Source organism: Lepidochelys kempii, chromosome 1, assembly GCF_965140285.1.
Source record: "Lepidochelys kempii isolate rLepKem1 chromosome 1, rLepKem1.hap1, whole genome shotgun sequence".
NCBI classification, from domain to species: domain Eukaryota; kingdom Metazoa; phylum Chordata; order Testudines; family Cheloniidae; genus Lepidochelys; species Lepidochelys kempii.
This window is the reverse complement of record NC_136380.1, coordinates 157053201-157076427: the sequence shown is the minus strand read 5'-3', so window position 1 is coordinate 157076427 and position 23227 is coordinate 157053201. Positions and strand designations below refer to the sequence as shown.

At 43.0% G+C, this 23227-nt stretch overlaps 1 protein-coding gene across 1 annotated transcript in view; it reads right to left on the bottom strand.

Moving 5' to 3' along the window:
- The window catches only part of LOC144930141 (uncharacterized), a 40683-nt gene extending 17889 nt beyond the window's left edge, over positions 1 to 22794 (bottom strand). The window contains exon 1 of the mRNA XM_078851228.1: positions 22731 to 22794. The gene's annotated coding sequence lies outside the window, so the exon portion shown is untranslated. The remainder of the gene's footprint in view (positions 1 to 22730) is intronic.
- Positions 22795 to 23227: the final 433 nt, after the last annotated feature.

Here is a 23227-nt window from a genome sequence, read left to right as displayed (position 1 = left end):
TTCTAGACTATTCTCAGTGGTAGAAGATGACAGGACAAGGAGTAATGGTCTCAAGTTGCAGTGGGGGAGGTTTAGGTTAGATATTAGGAAAAACTTTTTCACTAGGAGGGTGGTGAAACACTGGAATGCGTTACCTAGGGAGGTGGTAGAATCTCCTTCCTTAGAAGTTTTTAAGGTCAGGCTTGACAAAGCCCTGGCTGGGATGATTTAATTGGGGATTGGTCCGGCTTTGAGCAGGGGGTTGGACTAGATGACCTCCTGAGGTCCCTTCCAACCCTGATATTCTATGATTCTATGATTCTATGAAACAGAATCCCAAGAAACACGTTCTGTCCATGCGTTGCTTTGTGCCTGTAGGACTAGACTTATTTCCTGAGGCTAGTGACGTGATGGTCTCCTGCCCTTTTGTGAAACTTTAAAGGAAGTCAGAAGAAGATTTTGTTCCTTATTGTGGTCTCTCTCTGACAGCCAGAAAGGAACTTTGTTTTTCTTCTGATTCCCTTTTCTTCCCCTGAAAGTTTCTGCTGCCCCTGCCCTGTCATTTCCAAACTCCTTTGGGTACTGGAGGAATGAAATGAATAGCAAGGAAGATCGTTGAAGTGGTTTTCATTTTTATCTGAAAAGCTCACGGCTCTGAAAACTGAACCAGAAATCTCCCAGGACTAGACTGCGAGTTGTATTAATGTGAGCAGGGATAAATGCTGATTGGTGGAATTGGTATGGGTGTGACTGACTGGTTTCAAAAGCAGCTGCAGCTTAAAATGTATTTACAGGGTTCTAAGAAGTTCTCTAAAACAATGCAATGAGCTGCTGGTCAGTTAGCAGCATCATGTAGTAACCAGTGTAAGGTGCATTAGTGTGGAATTAAGGGCTATCTCATGTTATGGATAGGTTGTTTTTGTTTTAGGAAGATACTTCTGTCTAAATCAGTATGGAATTTCTTTAAAACAATATCAATTACATAATATGGACTTATCCATGTACTTAACTTAATGGATGTTGGGAGCCCCATGGAGTTCAAAAGGAATACTTACATATATAAAATTTAAGCACATACGTGTATATTTGTGGGATCAAGGCCTTAGAGATTTAACCCTTAAGCCAAGATTTTCAAATCGGGGTGACTAAAGTTAAAAAGTGGGTTGATTTCTAAGAGGTGCTGGGTTCTCACAGTTCTGATCAATGTCAGTGGGAACTGAGAGCTGAACACCTCTGAAAATTAGGCATATTGGAGAAGCGTAGCCTTCTCCTTTCAAAGTGTGTGTGTACTTGCAGCATTTCTTTTCCCCCTGTCATGAGTTTCTTGCTGTAAGAAATGGGTAACCACAGTAGGCCATATGGGAGTAGGGAGGGAGTTACCAGCTCAGCTTCAAATCCATTTGATATCTTTTTCATTCAAGAGTGTCTGACTTCTAGCATTTCTGTGTTAAAGACATATAGAGATTGATCATCCAAAGTAATCCAAAGGCATTTCAAAAACGCCTCTCATAGGTTTTGACCCACTTTTAATTATCTAAAATAAGTGACATGACTGACAGTAGCTGGCTCTTCAAGTTGGCACAGATGAAAACTGAACCAGGATGCCTGAACTGGAGGTTCTTAGCTCTACCCTGGTCTGTTACCATATGCTTTCTTGTAATCTTGAATATCTCCTGAGACACTCAGTTTTTTCCAGTAACTATAGTTTGTCCTAGTGGTATTTCTGTCACCTAGGTTGGCTGCTCCTGTGTGCAATAATTTAATTCAGTCACACACGTAAGGTGTGGGAGGTGCATGAGAGTAAGGGTTGGGTCTCCAAAAAGCTTACTATAGCAATAGAGGCCAGCTGTCAGTTTTAGATCTGCCAGGGCCGGCTCTAGGATTTTTGCCGCCCCAAGCAAAACCATTTTCGGCTGCCCCCGCTTTTTTTTCGTGCCTCCCTGCCCCCAGCTCCGCCCCTTCCCAACCCCTTCCCCAAATCCCCGCCCCCCCCCCCCACTTCCCCCGGGCATGCCACATTTTCCCCTTCCCTCCATTGCTTCCTGCGCCTCCCCCCCAGCTCACCTCCGCTCCGCCTGCTCCCCTGAACACGCCGCCGCTCCGCTTCTTCCCCCCTCCCTCTCAGGAGAGGGAGAGGCAGCGCCTTCAGGGGAGTAGGCGGAGCAGAGGTGGGGGGGGGGTAGAGGAACCGCTCTGCTCCACCGCCGCCACCTCCCCCGAGTGTGCCGCCGCTCGGCTTCTCCTTCCTCCCTCCCAGGCTTGCCGGGCCAAACAGTTGTTTCGCCCGCAGCAAGCCTGGGCGGGAGGGGGGAGAAGCAGAATGGCGGCAGGGCACTCGGGGAGCAGGTGGAGGCGAGCTGGGGGGGGCACTTTTCTAGGGGTGCTATGGCCGGCGCCGGAATGCCGCCCCTAGAAATGTGCTGCCCCAAGCACCTGCTTGTTTTGCTGGTGCCTAGAGCCGGCCCTGAGATCTGGATCCCAGAGCTCAGGAGTGTTTTGATCTTGGGTTTAGTTAAGTGCTGTACCACTAAATTACTGAAGGTCCAGATTCTATGAACATTTCACCACATACCTTATACTTTACTGACCTGAATATCCCCATTGACGTGAACAGAACTACCAGCATGAGTCCAGTTACACATCTGCTTAAGTGCTTCCATAATAAGAGCCATATTTTGTACATCTGAAGGTGACAAGCACACAGCTGAGGTATCTTTATTTTTTTTAAATCCTCTTTTGTTCACATTTGATGACAACTTCTTAAAACTTTTTATGAATTAGGTTATTTTCCTCACTTGTATATCTTTCTCTATCTGGTATGTGCAATGATTTGTTGTTGTAAAGTTGAGCTATATTGACACTAATATTTGTGTGTGTTGCCTAGAGAAATTAACTGAAGAAAAACAAAGTATTTGAGGGGGTGGGGGTGTTCTGGTGAAGTCACCACATCCTGCAAAGGGAATTACATGGATAGTGCAAAACCTTGTAGAGAAATCAAGTGGAGGAGTCAAATTTTGTGCCCACATCATGTTCATTTTAAACCTTTTATTCACTTAGGGATAAATATCTTCAGTCACAGCAGTGTAAGTCTGGAGTAGCTGCACTGAAGTCAATGGAATTACTCCAGAGTTACATGAGTGTGACAGAGCAGAATCAAACCCCAAGCAAGTGCAACAGATGCCTCTAAACACAATACCTGTATAACCAATTAATCCCAATTGTGAGCATTTCTATTCAGCTTCAGCTTTTTAAAAATGTCAGATTGTCAGCTTCTAATTATTGTAATTAGCTTGCGGATTTCTTGAGGTGCCGTGATTGAAGACTGGCTCTTTACATTTTCTGTTAATTAATAAATACTGTTTATTTATTTAATTCATTCAAATGTAAGTTTTCAGTCAGGCTGATGCTAAAATTAGCTGCTGGACTACAAAATCCCCTCAACAAATGTCACCAATCCAGACACACAAAGGGGGACTGAGGTGGGAAGGGGGAAACCACCCTTGTACTCTGAAATCCATATCTTACTATTTAAAAAAAAAAAAAAACATGGTCACAAGGGAAAATTCTCTGGGAATTTTCCAGGAAGTGGAAGGGAAACTTTATTTATCAAAGTCATGAGAGACTACTTTCAAGCTGACCAAAGTCTAGGCAATGGAATGTTTTGTTAGCTCTTTTTTTTTTTGATATCCATTCAGTTTCATAATGTCTGGGAGGAAGTGTGCCATGCTCCTCTGGAGATTTTCACTCCCTTGAACTGCAACCAAGTTCCAATATCATGAGAAGGGGGAAATCCTGAGCTTCCTTCCGCAAAAACAAAGCAGAGACAAATTATTATTGCTCCTTTTGCCAAGAGGGTAGGCAATTTGGGGGATTTGCAGTGGGCTAGTTTCCTTTTTGAGGAGCAATTAGTCACACACATTCCCCGTGTCTTTTCTCCTAGCCTAGTTTTATTCACAAAGTCCTGTTATCCTGGACACAGAAAATGAACAATAGCCTAATTGTACACATGCAATTCAACTTGGAGAAACTCTAGTAAGACTCTGCTATATTCAGCCCTGTAGCAAGAAAACCACTTCCTTTCTGACCCTTTGCTTTGCCTACAGCGGGGCAGCACCAGTGGAAGCAGATGGCTAGACCAAGTTCAAGGTGTGTTTAATCACTGTGTGCTCTAGAGCAGATCCAAGTCAGCACAGGCAACATGGTGGTTTCAAGAACAAAACAAAACCAACAACGGAGTCCTGTGTACACAGCACCCTCCACTGGCACAGCTGGAGCTGCAGCCATTGGGTCTGAAAAATCTTAAAGTAGACACAACAGCCTTTCTGCACATTAGGATGTGTCTACACTAGAAGAAGAGGCCAACGTTAGGCTGGGGTTAGTTTTACAGTAATTAGCTGCTAACTGCAACCTGACTTTTACATTTTATCCATCATAGTTGCAGGTCAACACATTTCATTTCAATTTAGCTAGTTGAGATCTATCTTAGGTAGCCCTGAGGGTACACAAAGGTCTGGGTTGGCTAAACTGGGTCAGCTAATGCCACCCTAACCTCCACCCTTTTTCCTAATCTAGAAAACCCTCCAGGGCACTCTTGGCTGGGAAACCCCACAGACCAATGTTCAATGGCTCTCATAATAAATGAGGCCTAGCTCAGGTAAGCCTGGGTCTTGATTCCCTTTTTGCCCAGCTGCTGTACAACACAAAGGAACTACTCCAAGAACAGGGTGGAGCAATTTAAATCACCTACTTTAATCATGATTAAAATCAGCTAGCAGGAAACCTTGATTTCAATTGTATTTTGCATTTGCACATTTAGTTATTTTCCTAAAGAAAGGTTCATTCTTACTAATTGGTAACCATTAAAACTTGTTGATCTGCAGCTGAATATAGCCTCTACATGAACTTTGAGTTTTGATAACCAAGAGGATACACTATACTATACACACATTTATTTAAGCAATTATGTATCTTAGCTAAATTTATTCCGATTCTTAATTTTTATATTTTTATTATGTTAGAAAATGATGAATGATGCATTTCTGATTCACTAGGTTATTAATTTTTAACCTGTGATTTTGGTCAAGTTCTGTTCGGATGGAAATTTAAATTCGATTAAAAATGCACAAAACCAGCATTTCAAGTTTAGGGATTTCTTCTTCTTCTTCTTTTTTTTATTGACCTACCAGTAACTTAAAAGTCATGGATACCTGAGAAAAAAGATTATCGAAACATGTTTTCCATTTAAAATTAACTGATTTATTAAACAAAGGAGATATTATCTGCAGTTAGTGAACGGAACCAATTGTTTCTGATCACCATGTCCTTCAAGATGTTAGAACTAGTAGTTCTCACCCTCTCACATAGAATCATAGGCCTGGAAGGGACCTCTCAAGGTCATCTAGTCTAGTCCCCTGCACTCATGACACGACTAAATATTATCTAGATCATCCCTGACAGGTGTTTGTCCAACCTGCTCTTAAAAATCTCCAGTGATGGAGATTCCACAACCTCCCTAGGCAATTTTTTCCAGGGCTTAACCACCCTGACAGTTAGGAAGTTTTTCCTAATGTCCAACCTAAACCGCCCTTGCTTCTTGTCCTAAACTCAGAGGTTAAGGAGAACAATTTTTCACCCTCCTCCTTGGAGCAACCTTTTATGTACTTGAAAACTGTTATCATGTCCCCTCTCAGTCTTCTCTTTTCCAGACTAAACAAACCCGATTTTTTTCAATCTTCCCCCATAGGTCATGTTTTCTAGACCTTTAAACATTTGTGTTGCTCTTCTCTAGACTGTCTCCAATTTGTCCACATCTTTCCTGAAATGTGGCGCCCAGAACTGGACACAATACTCCAGGCCTAATTAGTGAAGGGTAGAGAGGAAGAATTACTGCTCATGTCTTGCTTACAACACTCCTGCTAATGCATCCCAGACAGATGTTTGCTTTTTTTGCAACAGTGTTACACTCTTGACTCATATTTAGCGTGTGATCCACTATGACCCCCAGATCCCTTTCTGCAGTACTCCTTCCTAGGCAGTCATTTCCCATTTTGTGTGTATGCAACTGATGGTTCCTTTTATTCAGAGATTGGAAGTCAAAAGCAAACTCTCCTGTTTTTTCAACTCCCAATTTATTTTTAAACTTTGAATTAACTAGTCATTGAACTGAAATGAAGGAAATAATCTCTCTGTGTGTGCAGAAGAGGGCACTACTGTCAAAAGCTGATTTAGCACTTTAACAAACTCTGGTTCTAGGAGTTTAGCAAATGACTTCCACCAATTTAGTGGTTTGACTTTGTTTAAAACTTTGGCAGCAAACATGTACTGTTTAAATTATTTTTCTAATATAATGATCTTAATAGATTATAATAAGTTTAGACCTTAACATAGGTTGTCAATTTCCAATTTAATTTTAAATATATTTAAATTTTTAAAAATCTGATTTAAAATTTGATTTTTATGTTAATTTTTTTTTTTTAAATTCACCTTGTCTAAGAGATTCAACCATAACCAATGTCCTCCAGAGCTAGCTTCTTTGAAATTGTCTATCCAGGCAAAAGACCCATAAAAACCCATAGAAATAATGGTCCAGGTGCAATTGCTGTAACCAGTTTTTATGAAGTTCTTTGGGCAAAACCCTGTCTGCCCTTTATATGGAAGGTTTCATAGTAAGTACCCATATGTCATTCATAACTTGTATTTCAGTACTACTCTGTAGTTTGCACAGTGTATTAGTTTAATCTTGTAAAGCAATTTGGGATACTTTCGGATGACAAATGCTATGTAAGCGTACATGCTAAAATCAAGCTGGATAACTGATAATTGCAAATAGGTTGTACTGAGTCCATGAAAATTATCCCTGTTTGCTTGTTTTGCCACTCTTCTACTATAGTAGCATCTAACTTAACGATTTAACTCCATTGTGAACTAACAGGCAAATAAACTAAGAGGTGGTATGGGGTAGGGGCTTCAAGAATGGCTTTAATCCTCGGTGAAATAGATTTGGTAATCTCAAAGAATCATTACAGTATTTAGCACTGTTAGTAGCCTCTACTTGAGAGAAGCCCACACACTGTTATAATACTAGGTTCAACTTGTATTAGTAGAAGTATTCAGGGGATGCCTAGACCACTTCTTATAGCACTAAAAGGTGTGATATCCAGTTGTGCCTGCAGCAGCAGTGTGCCAGGAAAGCAGCTTTTTTTGTCTTGCCCTATGTTTTTAGGGATAGAGACGGCTTGTGGCAGGACAATAGCATCACTGTAACCAGAAGGGGTGATTGATCAATGTGACCATGCCATCCCAGGCCACGAACTTGGCAGAATTCCTCAGCAAAGTCTTGTTAGTGATTGGAGAGGTCTTCACAGGGCATGGATTGAAGGCAGGGACAAGGTGGTGAAAAGAACCCCCTTTTCCTCCTACATGAACCCAGGGCACTGTAGGAAGTGGTAATGGCATTAGGAGTCACATTTATCTCTGATTCAAAACTACAGCTGGATGCTAGCATGGTGCTGCTGAAACTAAGCTGTTTTGGATGGGGTGAAAAACTGAAGTCTTGACTATTGTGGTAATTAAAGCCATGCCAAGCGCTTGGCTGAATCAAGGCCTAATAGAGCTGACTGAACATTACCAAAATTAGAAACTTTAATGAAAAATTGTGACTGAAAAAACTTCACGATAGTTTTTGGGAAATTGTTTCCTTGGTTTACGACTTGCTCCAGCAGTTAAAAGCAGTGTCGAGTTTCACAAGGCTTAGAATGCCTCGACCCAGGATCTTGACCAACATTTTATAGGGTAATTAGATTCTGCCTGCTTAAAACTTGCTTTGTCGTTTCATTTGGGGAATTGGAAGAGATGGGGCAGTCTTCTTTGTGATCATGAGTAAGTCACTTAAACTTTCAGTGCCTCAGTTTCCCTACCTATACAATGAGGATATGCCTATCTATTTCAGAGGGGTGGAAGTTTGAAAAGCATTTTGCTATGATGAAATGTTTTCCATCCAAGGATCTCAAAGTACTCATATTAACTGGATAAGATTCTTCACTTTACATCCTCAACAGAGAACAAGTCTACACAAGAATTAACTGGCTACCATCTGTCATTTTGGGCAGGCTGCATCACTGTTGGGTGAATTGAGCGGTCTGTCTAGTTGTTAGAGCCCTTAGCATCTTTCTAACAAAGAAATCAATAGACATTCCAAGTGACTGTGAGTAGTAATAAAGGAGGTGGTTTTCACATGGATTAAGTATTTCATAACTGACGTCACGGGGAAGTATATATAGATCTGAGCATCACAATAAAACAGTTTCCACCCCAAGATAACAAAATTCAAAGGGTTCACAAAATTAAGAGGATTCACGAAAAATGCCGAAGACACTTTGCCTACACATACTGCAGATCACTAATCACTGGTGCTTTGATTCCTGCTGTGTCCTGGGCACTGGCTAACATGTCACTTATATGAAGTGCAATATGACAAGATTTATAGAAAACAGTCACAAAAATACAGCTGTAGAATCTGAAGGAAACAGTTGACTGGTACAGACCTCTCAACACAGCCGCTTCCAAAACTAGGCAACCAGCTCCTCTCCTCACTGTGTAAGTCTCCACCACAAACAAAACTACTGTATTGCTCTCACATATGCAGTTCAAATTGGGATTCCTCTTCCCAGTATCATGCCTGGTTGCTACTGCTGTGGTCCTTAGATCCTTCCCTACTACGTTGTTATACTGGGATACAAGGCTTTCTGTCAAATTCACGAGTGGCCTGGGGTCTTGCATGAAACGTGACAACTTAAAGGATCGAACCTAATACTACTGCACGCTGCCCTTTCTTTCACCTCTTCCATGTTGTGTTTAAATAAAATAATAATAATAATTAAAAAAAACCTGTTCAAGGGAAAATGATGGAGGCGGATGAAAGATGAGACAAAATGAGCCGTTCAAGATAGCGCTGAAGTGGGGACCTGAGTTGAAAGATACTGACCCCAGTTCTGGGCTATATCTTGGGGTGAGGGTAAATGTCTCTGTATCGTCTCTGGGGCCTCCTAGATTCTGGGGCCAGCCAGGGATTGTACTGATCACTGGTATAAACTAGAGCAGCCCCCAGGATGCTCTAACCTACCCTTGGCTGCTAAAAGCCAAGCATAGTTGGCATGCCACGACACTCCAGGCATGCCCCTCCACTCCCCAGCACGCTTTCTATATCCCAGACTACACATGTGAGTAAAGTGTGGAGCTGATGTAGTAGTTCTGCTAGCCGCTCCCCAACATGCTTCCTTTATCCCAGGCTACAAACGAGGGGTGGAGCTGATACAGCGGTTCTATACCAGTCAGGGATTTCCCCTTCACAGGAGGAATTCCTGGGTAGCAGGTTAAGCTGGCTTTACTCCTGCTGTGAGTTACCAAAGAGGCATGAAGCAGGAACAATTGGCACAAATAATGTGGGTTTTTTTACTCCCCATTCTAGATTACTTCTATTTCAGATTAAGCAAAGAGAGAACAATCTAACCCATCCAAATCAGGTCCTCAGCTGGTATCCATTGGTGACACTTCACTGACCTCTTCCAATGGACAGAACTACACTGACTTATATCGGCTGAGGGTCTGGCCCTCCGTGCGTATGTGAGTGAGTGAGAGACCACTAACTCTCTCTGTAATGTTCCGCATCTGAAATGTAACACAGAAAATGGCAGCTGCCCTTCTTGAGTCAGAAAGACTCTGTTTAAAGGAGCAGTATGTAGAAGACGGAATAACAGCGCCTCCCTTCCCTGACATAGCCGTCATCACCACAAAACCCACAAAGATTTTAAACTAACCGCAGGGTAACATGAAACAGATGGGAGCCAAATGGCTGAACTAAAGAGGATATAAATCCACATCGTCCAAGCAACTGCAGTTTGCTAGCAGTAGTTTTCTGATAGATATGTTTATTAAAACATGCCTTTGTTTTACTTTTATTTTGTTTTATAGTATGGAAGCCTCATTCAAGCCCTAATTCAGCAGTCCATGCCCATTCAGCAAAGCACTTTAGCCTGCACTTAGCTTTAAGCATATGTTATCCCACTGATGTTAATGGGACTCACGCATGTGTTTAAAGTTAAACAAGGGTTTAAAAGCTTTGATGAATAGAGACGGTCTTAAATGTTTTGCTGAATTTGGACCCCAGTGTATAATTCCTGAGAGGATGAAAAATCTCTTCTGTAATTAATGTAAATGTTACCTCTTATTTGTTCTGGATTTTCTTCTGTTAGGATTAGTAGAAATATCAGATCATGTTAGGAATCCTAATGTTTTAGTTTCATGTTGGAAGTACCGACAAAATGCCTTGCCTTGGTTGGTTTGCCGGCTCTGACCTTTGGGCTTGCTTTATCCTACCACAACAAATTCTCAAAGTGTTTTGTAAATGGCTTTTCCACAGAAACCCTCTTCTTCATGTGAGCTATTCATTTTTTCTTAAAATGAGCAGAGGCGTATTGTGATAACTGGGTCTACAAAAGTACTCTAATTGTGAGCTCAACTGTAAAAAGTGAGCGTCAGTTCATAGATTGTGATATCTTATCATAATAAATGTTGATGAGAAAAGTTGCAAAAGGGAAACAGACTGAATAAGCTAAAACAAAAGGCCTATTGATATACTTCAAGGACGGTGTTAAAATTATTATTGGTAAACAAGGGGAGTGGAAATCAATGAATAGGGCCCTACCAAATTCACGGCCATGAAAAACGCATCACAAACCGTGAAATCTGGTCTCTCCCCCCCCCCCCCCATGAACTCTGGTCTTATGTGCTTTTACCCTATACTATATAGATTTCACAGGGGAGATCAGCATTTCTCAAACTGGGGGGTCCTGTCCCAAAAGGGAGTTGCAGGGGTGGTCACAAGGTTATTTTAGGGGGTGGGGGATCACAGTCTTGCCAACCTTATTTCTGTGCTGCCTTCAGAGCTGGGCAGCCGGAGGGTGGTGGCTGCTGACTGAGGGCCCAGCTCTGCAAGCAGCAGCACAGAAGTAAGGGTGGCAATACCAAACCTTACCATACCATGCCACCCTTACTTCTGCGCTGCTGCTGGCGGCAGCTCTGCCTTCAGAGCTGGGCTCCCGGCCAACAGCTGCCGCTCTCCCGCTGCCCAGCTCTGAAGGCAGCATTGCCACCAGTGCAGAAGTAAGGGTGGTAGTAGTACCACAACCACCCCACTACAATAACTTTCCAACCCCCCCTCCCCCGCCCCTCCGTTGGATCATATTAAAGAAGTTCTGTATTGAAATCACAAATGAGTTTGATTCCCCATAGTTTAAATTCCAGGGTATTACTAATTAAGAGGTCTCTTGGTTTTTGGTACTGTTTCTCTCCCTCTATGTGTGAAACTTGCAAGCTGCTAATTGTGTTAGTATATTTCTAAGACAGAGTCTGTTCTCAAAGCAATTCTTTGTAACAACAACCACTCACACAGAGAGAGACTCAAAGCAATACTCTGTAACAACAGAAACAGCACCCAGAGACTCCCCGCCCTTTTGTTGTATTAACAATTGTGATTAAAATAGAGATAGAGGATGTATGTGGATGGATGCTTGATGTGGATAATAACTTAATGATCAGGGAGGTGCCAGCCTAAGAATCCAGTGTCCATCAGCTGAAGAAGGCGTCAAGTGGAAATAACCAGACGACCCCCGGAGGGCAGGCTGGAATCCACCCAACAGCCTGCAGGATGGGAGAACCAAAGAACACCAAAGAACCAAAGAATCTGGCAGCACGGAGCCGTCAGGATTTCATAGAATCATAGAATATCAGGGTTGGAAGGGACCTCAGGAGGCCATCTAGTCCAACCCCCTGCTCAAAGCAGGACCAATCCCTAATTAAATCATCCCAGCCAGGGCTTTGTCAAGCCTGACCTTAAAAACTTCTAAGGAAGGAGATTCCACCACCTCCCTAGGTAATGCATTCCAGTGTTTCACCACCCTCCTAGTGAAAAAGTTTTTCCTAATGTCCAACCTAAACCTCCCCCACTGCAACTTGAGACCATCTGCTGATTGATTCAGCAACAGCATGATGAAGCAATTCCCATAGACTGGCATAGGAAGAAATTCCTATAAAAATGGACTCTAGAAAGTGAGAACTTTGGGGTCTGATTCTGCAAACCAACTTCCAGGAGCATCAGATGAGCATCTAACAAGGCCCTGCTCCCTCCTCGTGTCCAGGCCACCTGGCCAGTGGCTTGGCATGAGCAACTCTAAGGCTGGTAACTATGATAACAACCTTGCAGAACCTGTGTGTGTGTGTGTGTGTGTGTATGAATGAATATGTGAATAAATATGAAATTGAATGGAATATTATAGCTATAACTAACTGCTTACTATGATTCTTTCTGTATTCACAATGAATGTGGCATTTTGTCTTTTCCCCTTTAATAAGATCCTGCTGGTTTTTATTTTATTGGTATAGCACCCCCACAACTCCTTTTTGGGTCAGGACCCCTACAATTACAACACGGTGAAATTTCTCATTTAAATAGCTGAAATCATGACATTTGTGATTTTTTAAATCCTATGAGCATGAAATTGACCAGAATGGACCGTGACTTTGGTAGGGCCCTATCAATGAACCAAAAGTGGTGTGTCAGAAATTGGTCTAATTGGTGGACAAAATAATGAGGGGATGGACTTTCCACCACTGCTCCTTTTTTGTGTCATTAAAGAGATTTTGAGGTGAAAAATAGGCTACTAGAGTGAGCTTCACTGTCATGGCTGCCACACCAACTGTCTTCTGGGACCCTGATCCTGAGAGATGTCCCAACCAGACCAGGCTACAGAAAGGGATCCAGTGATGTCACCAGCTTCAGTTAAATACCGAACATCATTTGGCATTTGATTCTTTCCTGCGTCTATCCTTTCCCACCATATTTCTTTCCTATCTCTCTAACACGAGTCTAGCTTAGCTGCCCAAAACTGCATATTTTGCAACAATGGAATTGGATAGCAACACTGACAGCCTGAGCCCAGCCCATCTAACTAACTTCTTCTCTTTTTTCCCAATGTGGACAGTTATTAGTATCTTTAGTACCATCTAAAAGACTGACAAACAAATGGGGGAGGGTTCTTTCTAAAGACTCTCTCCAGCTAAAGGGAAGGGGAACAGGGGTGTTGTTAAAATGGAAGCCGTATCTAACACTTTACATTTCAAATGCTTTACCTGTCTTTCCTTCTTTTCTGTATCTTTAATAAAGGGCTAAAAAAATTAATAGTGTGTTTGCCATAGTGCTAAGCAGGCTGAGGTCCCTGTATACCAAACCTTGTTCAACACTGTTTAATGTTAGACACCGACAGCTGGGTTATGTGAGCACTTTTGCACATATATTCTATAGAAATGTATACAACAGGCATGTGGGAACATACTGGAGACCAAGCACAGCTGTGTTTTACCTGGAGCGGTAGGTGTCATTGCTTCTAGCACAACAGTCCCCTCGTTACCCTCTACTCTGGATACTGCTCAGGGCTTTTCTGCTAGGAATGACTCCATGGCTCATGAAGACACTTCTGAACAATGAATGTTTTATTGTTTTGTGTTTGTAGTATGGTAGAGTGTAGAGTCCCTAGCTGAGACTATACAATGGTCCAGCCCAAGAGGGCCCCAAACACCTAGTTGGAGATAATCTGGGTCCCAAAGAGCATACATTTTAAATAGCCATGACCAAAATGGAAGCACAGAGAGGTAATGTGGCTTGCCTTAGGTCCTATAGCAGCTCAGTGGCAGCACAGGTGGGAATAGAACCCACCCTGTCTGCCTCCCTCTCCACTACACCAAGCTGCATCCTTGTTTTACTCTTTGGAAGCACCAAGTGGCAGCTACCTGCTCTCAAAAGAAGATTCTAGAATAACATCCTGAGAGCAGTTCCAACTGTTGTTCAAGCTGAGGAATTTACACAGCAGGGCAGTGAAGTCCCTTCTGCTGCCTTGAGTCTTAGAAAACAAAAAAATCACAAAACTAATTCTTACTCTGATGAAGGCTGCGCTGTGCCCTGCCCTCCTAGCTACAAATGGATGTAGTCCACCTCAGATGGTAGTGTACATTGGGGAGAAGGGAAGAGCAACACTGTTTGGGGTGATGAAGTTCAGCACAACTGGAACAAAATAAGCAGAACAACTTTCAGATTAGCACCTGTGGCTTGGGAGCATACCAATTTTACATTGTCTTTTTTTTTCCTGTGGAACTCTCACAATGAAAAAATAGTCCAACTGCCCGCTCTAGACTGAATTTGAGAGTTTGTATGAGCATCTTTAGCCTTGGGGGGTAAAACAAAACAAATCCCTAAAATCTACCCCTAAAAAAGAAAGGTTCCAGAAAGAGTTGGTCAGGGTGGAGCAGGAGAACTGGCTACTCCTCCTAAAGCAAAATAGCAGACAAAGGACTCAGTGTTGTCAGACATGCTAGCAAGAAGCTCCTCAGCCACAGCTCAAACATATCCCAGAAACAGCAGCATCTAATTTCTCCATCCAGTCAGTAACTGTGCCCAGAGAGCAAGTTCATTTTTATAGAAGCAGTACATTGGTTCAGAAGTCCCATCATATGGTGCAGTGGATTGAGAGGGAAATGCAGAAACCTTGTTAATTTGCAGAAATCCACAGCCTGAACACACAGGGTAGATTAAAAGATTATAATCCTTCTTTGAGAAAGGTTTAGCTGGGAAATGGATCTGGACTCCACAGCTAAACAACTTCTTGCTTTTCCCTGTTTGTGCATTGAGACCCCCTTCCTCTTCCAGCCCATTATTCAGAATCTTGCCAGCTGCTGGTCATGAGGAATTGGAAGAGAAAATAAACAAAACAATACAGAGGATCTTTGGCCCCAGTAAGCCAAACTTAACAACGCTGGTATAGAGACCTGTGTGCAATTTACCTTGTTTCGGGTTTCATTACAAACTTGAATAATAACATGAGATTTATTACAAGATTAGCTAAGATTCATGAGCCTTTCAGTCAAACAAACTCTGTTTCAAACCAAAGGAGGTCAGATTACAGTTTAGCTTTGAACTTGTTTAAAGATATAGGTTTGTGGCTTCAGCTGAGTTAGTCTTATGACTTGTGAGTTTCAATCCGAAGTGAAACTCTGTGTGTGAAATCGCATGGACTGAAACTGAATAAAATGCCCAAGTGAATCCCTGCAAAGTGAAACCACTGAGTTCCACACAGCTCAGTGACATATATTTTCATATTTGTGAGTGGTGCTGATGCCTGCAGTGTGGGTGTTGCTCAGCTCTGCTTTGGATCAGTATAAATCCACATTGCAAGTGCAACTACAAAGTGTAACTCATTGGAGGCATGGTCATCTTAACCAACTACAAGTAACATGGTTCTGTTTGTGTCCAAATAGCAGCTTTTCTGCTGTCACAAGCTTGTGTGCAAATCTACTATGCTGCCAAACTGCAATTCCTACTGTGCATGAATATGAAGCATGGGCAGCTTTCCCACAGCGCTGCAGCAGGGAGCAGCGTGTCCAGAGGACAGAGATGTAGAATGACACCAGCAGTGTGTGGGGTGAAGCACTGTGGGATTTCCAGCTGCACGGAGATCTGGGAAAGCAGAGGACTAGCCAAATTGGTTAGAGGCATGGCCACAGCACCTGTCCTCAAAGCAAACCCCCCATCTACCCACAGTATACTTAACCAAGAGCATGCTGACCCAGTGACAGTAAGACCACTCTGGGTACATCTATACTGCATACCACTTGTGGCAGAATGTAGGGAGTATAGCTACACGCCACAGTGAAAAGCAGGCTGTGTCCACACTGCGGTGTGTAGTTACACTTGTCAGTGAAAAGCTCTGGCAGCGGGCAAAGGAGCGGAAGCGGGGAGCTACCGGAGTCTTCCTCTGCTCGAGTCAGGACGCTAAAAATAACAGTGTTGCGGGGGGGGGGAGGCACTGCTTGGGCATCTAGAGAACCATGTAGGGTAAGTACCCTAAGGTTCTGGAGCGTCTACACTGCTCACCTAAGCCAGGCCTCACCATTGCCGTTGCTATTGATACCCGTGCTCGGGAGGCATGTAGCGTATACGCTCTACGTGCTGCCAAGAGGAGTGTGCAGTGTAGCCATACCTTATGTGCCACCCTATGGCTGTGGCAAGAGGGATGCACTATTAGCTGCTATGGTTACTAACCAAGTTACAGCCTTGTTGTGTGGACACAAACTATGTTTAGCGCCAACTATGCCGCTAATTTGTTACAAACTCAGTTAAAAATTGTGGTGTGTACAGGGTTTGTACTCTAAAAGATGTTTTTTTCGGGGGGAGGGGGTTTGAAATTATTTTGAGCTAGAAGACTCTTAGAAAATCTATGACTAATCTTCACTGAATCACATTCCTTATAAGAATTTGCATAGTTAAATAGACATGAAACCAGAAGCAGATCCTTCATGTCTGGAGCTGTTTGTAGATGACTCTGCCTCTTCTAGCCAGTATGCCTTTAAACTTTTTGGGCTAGAGGAAGCCAAAACACTCCCAGGCATAATAATCTATAGAGCGGGTTTGTCAAAGGCCTGTGCATCTTGATGGTATTTGGAGTGTGCTAGGCATATTATAAGGTTGTAGTATCTAAGATTTAATTTAAAAAATAGGAAGTTTCTAGCCCTCATGGTTGTGCAAAATAATGTTCCAAATATGAATGAGTGTAACTGATGCAGTGTTTTTACCTTGCATCATCAGGCAGCCTGAACGAATGACTTAGAAGTATGAACTTCCTTCCTCCTATTAATCTTATTGGGGTGGGCAGCTCACTGACTCAGTGGAACAGAGATGATATATCAAGGTCTTGAGGGAGTGAAAATGGGCTAGTGTAGTGGTTCTCAACTCTGGTCCACCACTTGTTCAGGGAAAGCCCCTGGCGCGCCGGGCTGGTTTGTTTACCTGTGGCGTCCGCAGGTTCAGCCGATTGTGGCTCCCACTGGCCACGGTTCGCCGCCTCAGGCCAATGGGGGTTGTGGAAAGCGGCGCAGGCCGAGGGATGTGCTGGCTGCCCCTCCCGCAGCCCCTGTTGGTCTGGAACAGCGAACCGTGGCCAGTGGGAGCCGTGATCGGCCGAACCTGCAGATGCCGCAGGTAAACAAACTGGCCTGGGCCGCCAGGGGCTTTCCCTGAACAAGTGGTGGACCAGAGTTGAGAACCACTGGGCTAGTGGGAGCAATTCCTGGTTTAGCCTTTACTTAGGCTTCTCTAGAAAACTTCTCTCTCTGTGTTAAGAGTTTGCAATTAGAAAAGTGGTTCTTTTTCATTTTTACCCTTCATACTGACTGTGGACTAAATTCTGCTCCAGGCCACTGAAGTTAATGGTCCTACATGGATGTACCAGAGAACAGTTTGGCTCACTGTTTTCTCCAGTGAATAATTTCTTTTAGAATATATGCAGTGAAGTTGCCTCTGCCCTTCCTTTCTTGAAATAGCTAGATGATATCTCTGCTTCTCAGGCTGTCATGTGTTGAGTGCTTACAATGATTTTAAAAAATTGCAAAATTGGAGGTGTCAGATTTAAATTAATTTACATTTGTTTCATTGTATGTAGGTAATCTGTAAATCACAGTGGCTCCTTTTCCTTTACACTGATACACCTTACTCTTCCTGAGGCCTGATCCTGCAAACATTTATGTTCACAAAGAAATTAGAATCCTGTAGCTTGAATTTAGCCTATTTAAATGAAGAACGTGCAAAGATGTAATTAATTGCAGCAGTGGGATTATCTATGTGAGTAAAATTACTTGTATGTAAATGTTAGCAGGACTGTGTGTGACTATATTATAAATGCATAGTGTGTGTACATAAAAGTTTATGTGACTATTACACACACTAATAAACAGAATTGAGTAAAGGACAAGCAGGCAGGGGCACTATCATCATTATTAATAGATACTGTGTAAAAACTTGACCAATAATTGCCTACTAGGGATTTTGATCTGCCTTGAAATGCTCTGGAGGGAGTGATGTACTGATAACTGGCTGACCTTCGCTCCCACAAAATCCAATAATACACATCAGAATTCACTATGCTTCTTTACCACTGAACTTGCACTATGTCCATGAAATGTCTACTCAAGTACTAATTTTATTGTCCTCCAAAACTTGCCCAACCAAACAAAATTGCTCCATTGCCATCTGTATGTTAGTCACCAACTGTCTGATATCTTTTCCCATGCTTTTGTAGGAAGATTATTCTTTAACTCCCATGAATGACAGCGAAAGCTGCCTACACGGATTGCTGTCACTGTACTGGAAGGGAAGGCATTTCCTATTTACAGGGAGCTAATGTCATGAAATAAGTTCAGCAAAAAAAGAGAGGGAGAGAAACCAGTTAATTTTTTTTTTCAAATAATCGTATATACTAGGAACAAAATGTTTTCAGAGCTTCTTTCTAAAGTCCTAATGAAAGCCCGAGGCCCGGATTCTGATACCCTTACTCACCCTGAGAAGCAAAAATAGACCCATAGACCTAACTGTGACTACTCATGCAATAAGCTGATAATTAGCATGAGTAAGGGTATTAGATTCTGGTCCTTAGGGCTTGGCTACACTTGCAGATGTAGAGCGCTGGGAGTTAAACCGGCCTTCAGAGACTGTAGCAGGGAAAATGTTGCTGTGTGTTTACACTGTCAGCTGCAAACGCACTGGTGTGGCTACATTAGCAGCTCTTGCAATGCCACAAAGAGCAGTGCATTGTGGTAGCTATCCCAGTGTGCAAGTGGCTGCAGCGTGCTTTTCAAATGGGGTGAGCAGTGGAGTATGACAGGGAGTGTGTTGTGTGTATGTGTGGGGAGAGACAGTGTGTTTTGGGGGGCAGAGAGTGTGTCAGCATGCTGTCTTGTAAATTCAGACAGCAGCAGACCCCCCCCACACACCTCTCTCTCACACACACACTCTCAGCAGCAGCATTCCACAGTAATGATTGCTTTGTCCTGGAGCAGATAAGCATGCTGGCTGTCAGAAACAGAGCTTTGAAAGGGGATATCTGCATGCCGGCAGCCGAGTTCAAAACAATGACAAGGGTGGCCACTTGACTTCAGGGGATTATGGGACATTTCCAGAGGCCAATCAGAGCGCAGTAATGCAACACGTTGTCCACACTGACACCCGGGCATTTCAGCCAAGGCGCAGCAAGCTCTATGCTTCTCGTGGAGGTGGAGTACCAGGGGCTCTCCAACTGCAGAGCCCAGGCACTCTAAGTGCCTTGCCAGTGTGGACGGGTCGGGAGTTAGGGTGCCCAGGGCTGATTTAATGCGCTCTAACTTGCAAGCGTAGCCAAACCCTTAGGGACTAAAGCAGATGTGGGGCTGGGAATCAAACAGGGAGAGGGGCAGATGGTAATGGAGCAAAAGAGGAGAGCAAATATTTAAGGAGGAAAAAAACAAGTGCAGAAGCAATGTTACTTCTGGTGAGAGTTTGTGCAGGTCATTAGAGCCGACTTACATTGGGTATGATTTCTGCAACGAAAGAGGGAAGGGGAGGGGACCAGAGCAGGATGTTACGCAGTGAGGTTCAGAGGTGACTAATAAAACTTATTTTAGTTTTCACAATCTTTTTTTTAAAAGGCTTTGTTTTTGTTGACTTAAAATCAACTATAAATGAAGTGAACGTAGCACAGAGAGAGTGGGAGCCAGCTGGCCTGCTCTTAAAGAATAGAATGTTACTTAGTTTTCTCGGGGTGGCCTCCCTTGAAGAGGGGCACACTCATGCCATCAGAGGAAAGCTCAGCAAAGGCATTTGACTTTTCACAGGACTGAAGGAACACTTTGCATTGCCGGGTGAGGACTATCCACTTGAGAAATGTTCTATTAGAACATCACTAACCGATGGGAGAATCTTTGCAAGTGACTGATTGAATTTTGAAAACATTTAGATGACCTAATGTTAGGTGGAAAAGGCAACTGTTACTTCTTGAAAATATTCTTTGGCTTCCTGAGGAGGATCAGCTTCAACAGTCCCTGCATTTTTGTGTTGCATACACTATATTACTAAGAGCTTGTCCACACTTACTGCGCTGCAGCGGTGCAGCTGCACCATCTGTAGCACTTAGTGAAGATGCTACCTAGAGCTTCTCCCATCGGCGTAGGTACTCCACCTTCCCAAGAGGCGGTAGCTATGTCAGTGGGAGAAGCCGTCCCATCAACATAGTGCTGTCTGCCCAGGGAATTCAGTCAGTGTAACCCCGTCGCTCAGAGGTGTGGATTTTCCAGCACCCTGGAGCGGCATAGTTATACCAACATAAATTTGTAGTGTAGACTGGGGCTAAGAGGCAGACTGCAAATTGTAGCAGACCTTTGGGTTTCAGACTGACTGAGATGTATGTTAGGGCTTGTCTATATTACCAGCTGGATTGACGGGCAGCGATCGATCCAGCGGGGGTTAATTTATCACATCTAGTCTAGACGCGATAAATCGACCGCTTAGCACCCTCCTGTCAACTCTGGTACTCCACCAGGGTGACGCGCAGACGGAGTCGACGGGGGAGTGTCAGCCATCGACTTCTCGCAGTGAAGACACTGCAGTAAGCAGATCGAAGTATGTCGACTTCAGCTACACTATTCATGTAGCCGAAGTTGCGTAACTTAGATAGCTGTCCCCCCCTCCCAAGTGTAGACCAGACCTTGAGCAGGGGGTTGGACTAGATGACCTCCTGACGTCCCTTCCAACCCTGATATTCTATGATGCTATGACCTAAATGTGGTTTCACTGTACTTTCACAATTGTATCCAATTTGCAAATGAATTCCAATTCAGCACTCTCTCGCTGGAGTCTGGATTTGAAGTTTTTTTGTTGTAATATTGCAACTTTCGTGTCTGTAATCGCGTGACCAGAGAGATTGAAGTGTTCTCCGACTGGTTTATGAATGTTATAATTCTTGACATCTGATTTGTGTCCATTTATTCTTTTACATAGAGACTGTCCAGTTTGACCAATGTAAATGGCAGAGGGGCATTGCTGGCACATGATGGCATATATCACATTGGTGGATGTGCAGGTGAACGAGCCTCTGATAGTGTGGCTGATGTTATTAGGCCCTGTGATGGTGTCCCCTGAATAGATATGTGGGCACAGTTGGCAACGGGCTTTGTTGTAAGGATAGGTTCCTGGGTTAGTGGTTCTGTTGTGTGGTATGTGGTTGCTGGTGAGTCTTTGCTTCAGGTTGGGGGGCTGTCTGTAGGCAAGGACTGGCCTGTCTCCCAAGATTTGTGAGAGTGTTGGGTCATCCTTCAGGATAGGTTGTAGATCCTTAATAATGTGTTGGAGGGGTTTAGATAGATAAGCTAATAGATAAGCTATTACCAACAGGAGAGTGGGTTTGTGTGTGTGTGTGTGTGGGGGGGAGAAAACCTGGCTTTGTGCTGGAAATGGCCCAACTTGATTATCATACACATTGTAAGGAGAGTGATCACTTTAGATAAGCTATTACCAGCAGGAGAGTGGGGTGGGGGGAGGTATTTTTTCATGCTTTGTGTGTATAAAAAGGTCTTCTACACTTTCCAAAGTATGCATCCGATGAAGTGAACTGTAGCTCACGAAAGCTTATGCTCAAATAAATTGGTTAGTCTCTAAGGTGCCACAAGTACTCCTTTTCTTTTTGCAAGTACTGTACTGAATACAAACTCCCATGAAAATTCACAATGCCAACAACTTATCGTCTTACATAACTCCTAAAGCCTGCCTTTGTCGTGATGTGTACAAATCACTCACACTAGCTAAAATAACAAACACCGCTGACTACTTTGATCTCTGTGACTTACATAGTTTATGCAACTGCACCTGAGTTATTTTGGGCACAGGCCATCTTTATTACTTGCTTAGTATAATGGGACCCTAACCTCTCATTGGGGTCCTTAGATGTTACTGCAATAGCAACAATAAATAATAATTCAGCAAGTCAGTTGTCTGTCAGCAGCTTGAGATTTTCTTGGATTTATTTGTTTTTCAATATTTGCTGGATAATTTCAGCAGTTGACTCTTACTCTGTGAATTTTTTTCAGAGTAACAGCCGTGTTAGTCTGTATTCGCAAAAAGAAAAGGAGTACTTGTGGCACCTTAGAGACTAACCAATTTATTTGAGCATGAGCTCAATTACTCTGTGAATTAGACACAAGCAGATCATTAGGAACACTCTGCATCTGAACCTTTAAAGTGTGTTTAGTGATGTGACTAATAGATTGGTTTGTTACAGTTTCTCTTCCCAGACTGGCTAAATAACGTGCAGCATCAAGTGTTCAGTGTGAGTATTCACGTTTGAGTCCAGCATTCACTTTCTGCAAACTAATCTAAGCTTCACATTTGCAGCAAAGTTGATGCCAAAATCTCATTCAATACAATGCTCAAGAAAAGTGGGTACAAAGTGCATGCCATTTAGTTAATTGAGCAAATAGTGTAGATAACGTTTAGCTTCAGATGAGAGCTACCTTTGTTCTCACCGGTATGCTTTTAGTGGCTTGATTTGTTTTCCTCTTCTACAATTAGTTTTTAAGCAGTCACTTTTCACACTCCCTCCAGCCCCCAATTCAAAGCTAAAGCAAATGGCATTTACAAGACATTGGAAATTGTAATTGTTGGGGTTTTTTTTATCTCCCCCAGCACATTGCCACCTACAACAGAAACAACTTTCACTTCTCACTCCCTGTTTTCTAGACACACACCACTCCTGAAGCCAGTGTAAAAAGATCAATCTAAGCTCCTGTCTCACATGCAGCACCGATAGTTTCCCCCCCCCCCCCCATATTGAAAAGAACTAACTTACGTGTCTCTGGAATTTCTTGATACTTTGCTTAAGAGGGCTGAAAATTGAATGCAGTACTGCAACCAACTCCCTGCGTTAAATGAGGAAGTGCTGATACAAGTCAGGATGTTTGCGGGAATGACTCACATATGTAGCATAGGTTTCAGAGTAACAGCCGTGTTAGTCTGTATTCGCAAAAAGAAAAGGAGGACTTTTGGCACTTTAGAGACTAACCAATTTATTTGAGCATAAGCTTTCGTGAGCTGTAGCTCAGGAAAGCTTATGCTCAGATAAATTGGTTAGTCTCTAAGAAACGTAGCATAGTGGGTCTTGTGGAATGAAAGGAATAATCACACTAACTACAGCTTGCTTCACTGGAAGTTAGTGGTGAAGTACCACCTAATAATAAATGCTCAGCAACATTTGATCTTCCATCTTATCACCTTCCTGTTTGGCTAAACATTATGCTGTAAATGTCACAGAGCATACCTATTGATCCAAAATCCTACAGTGATTTA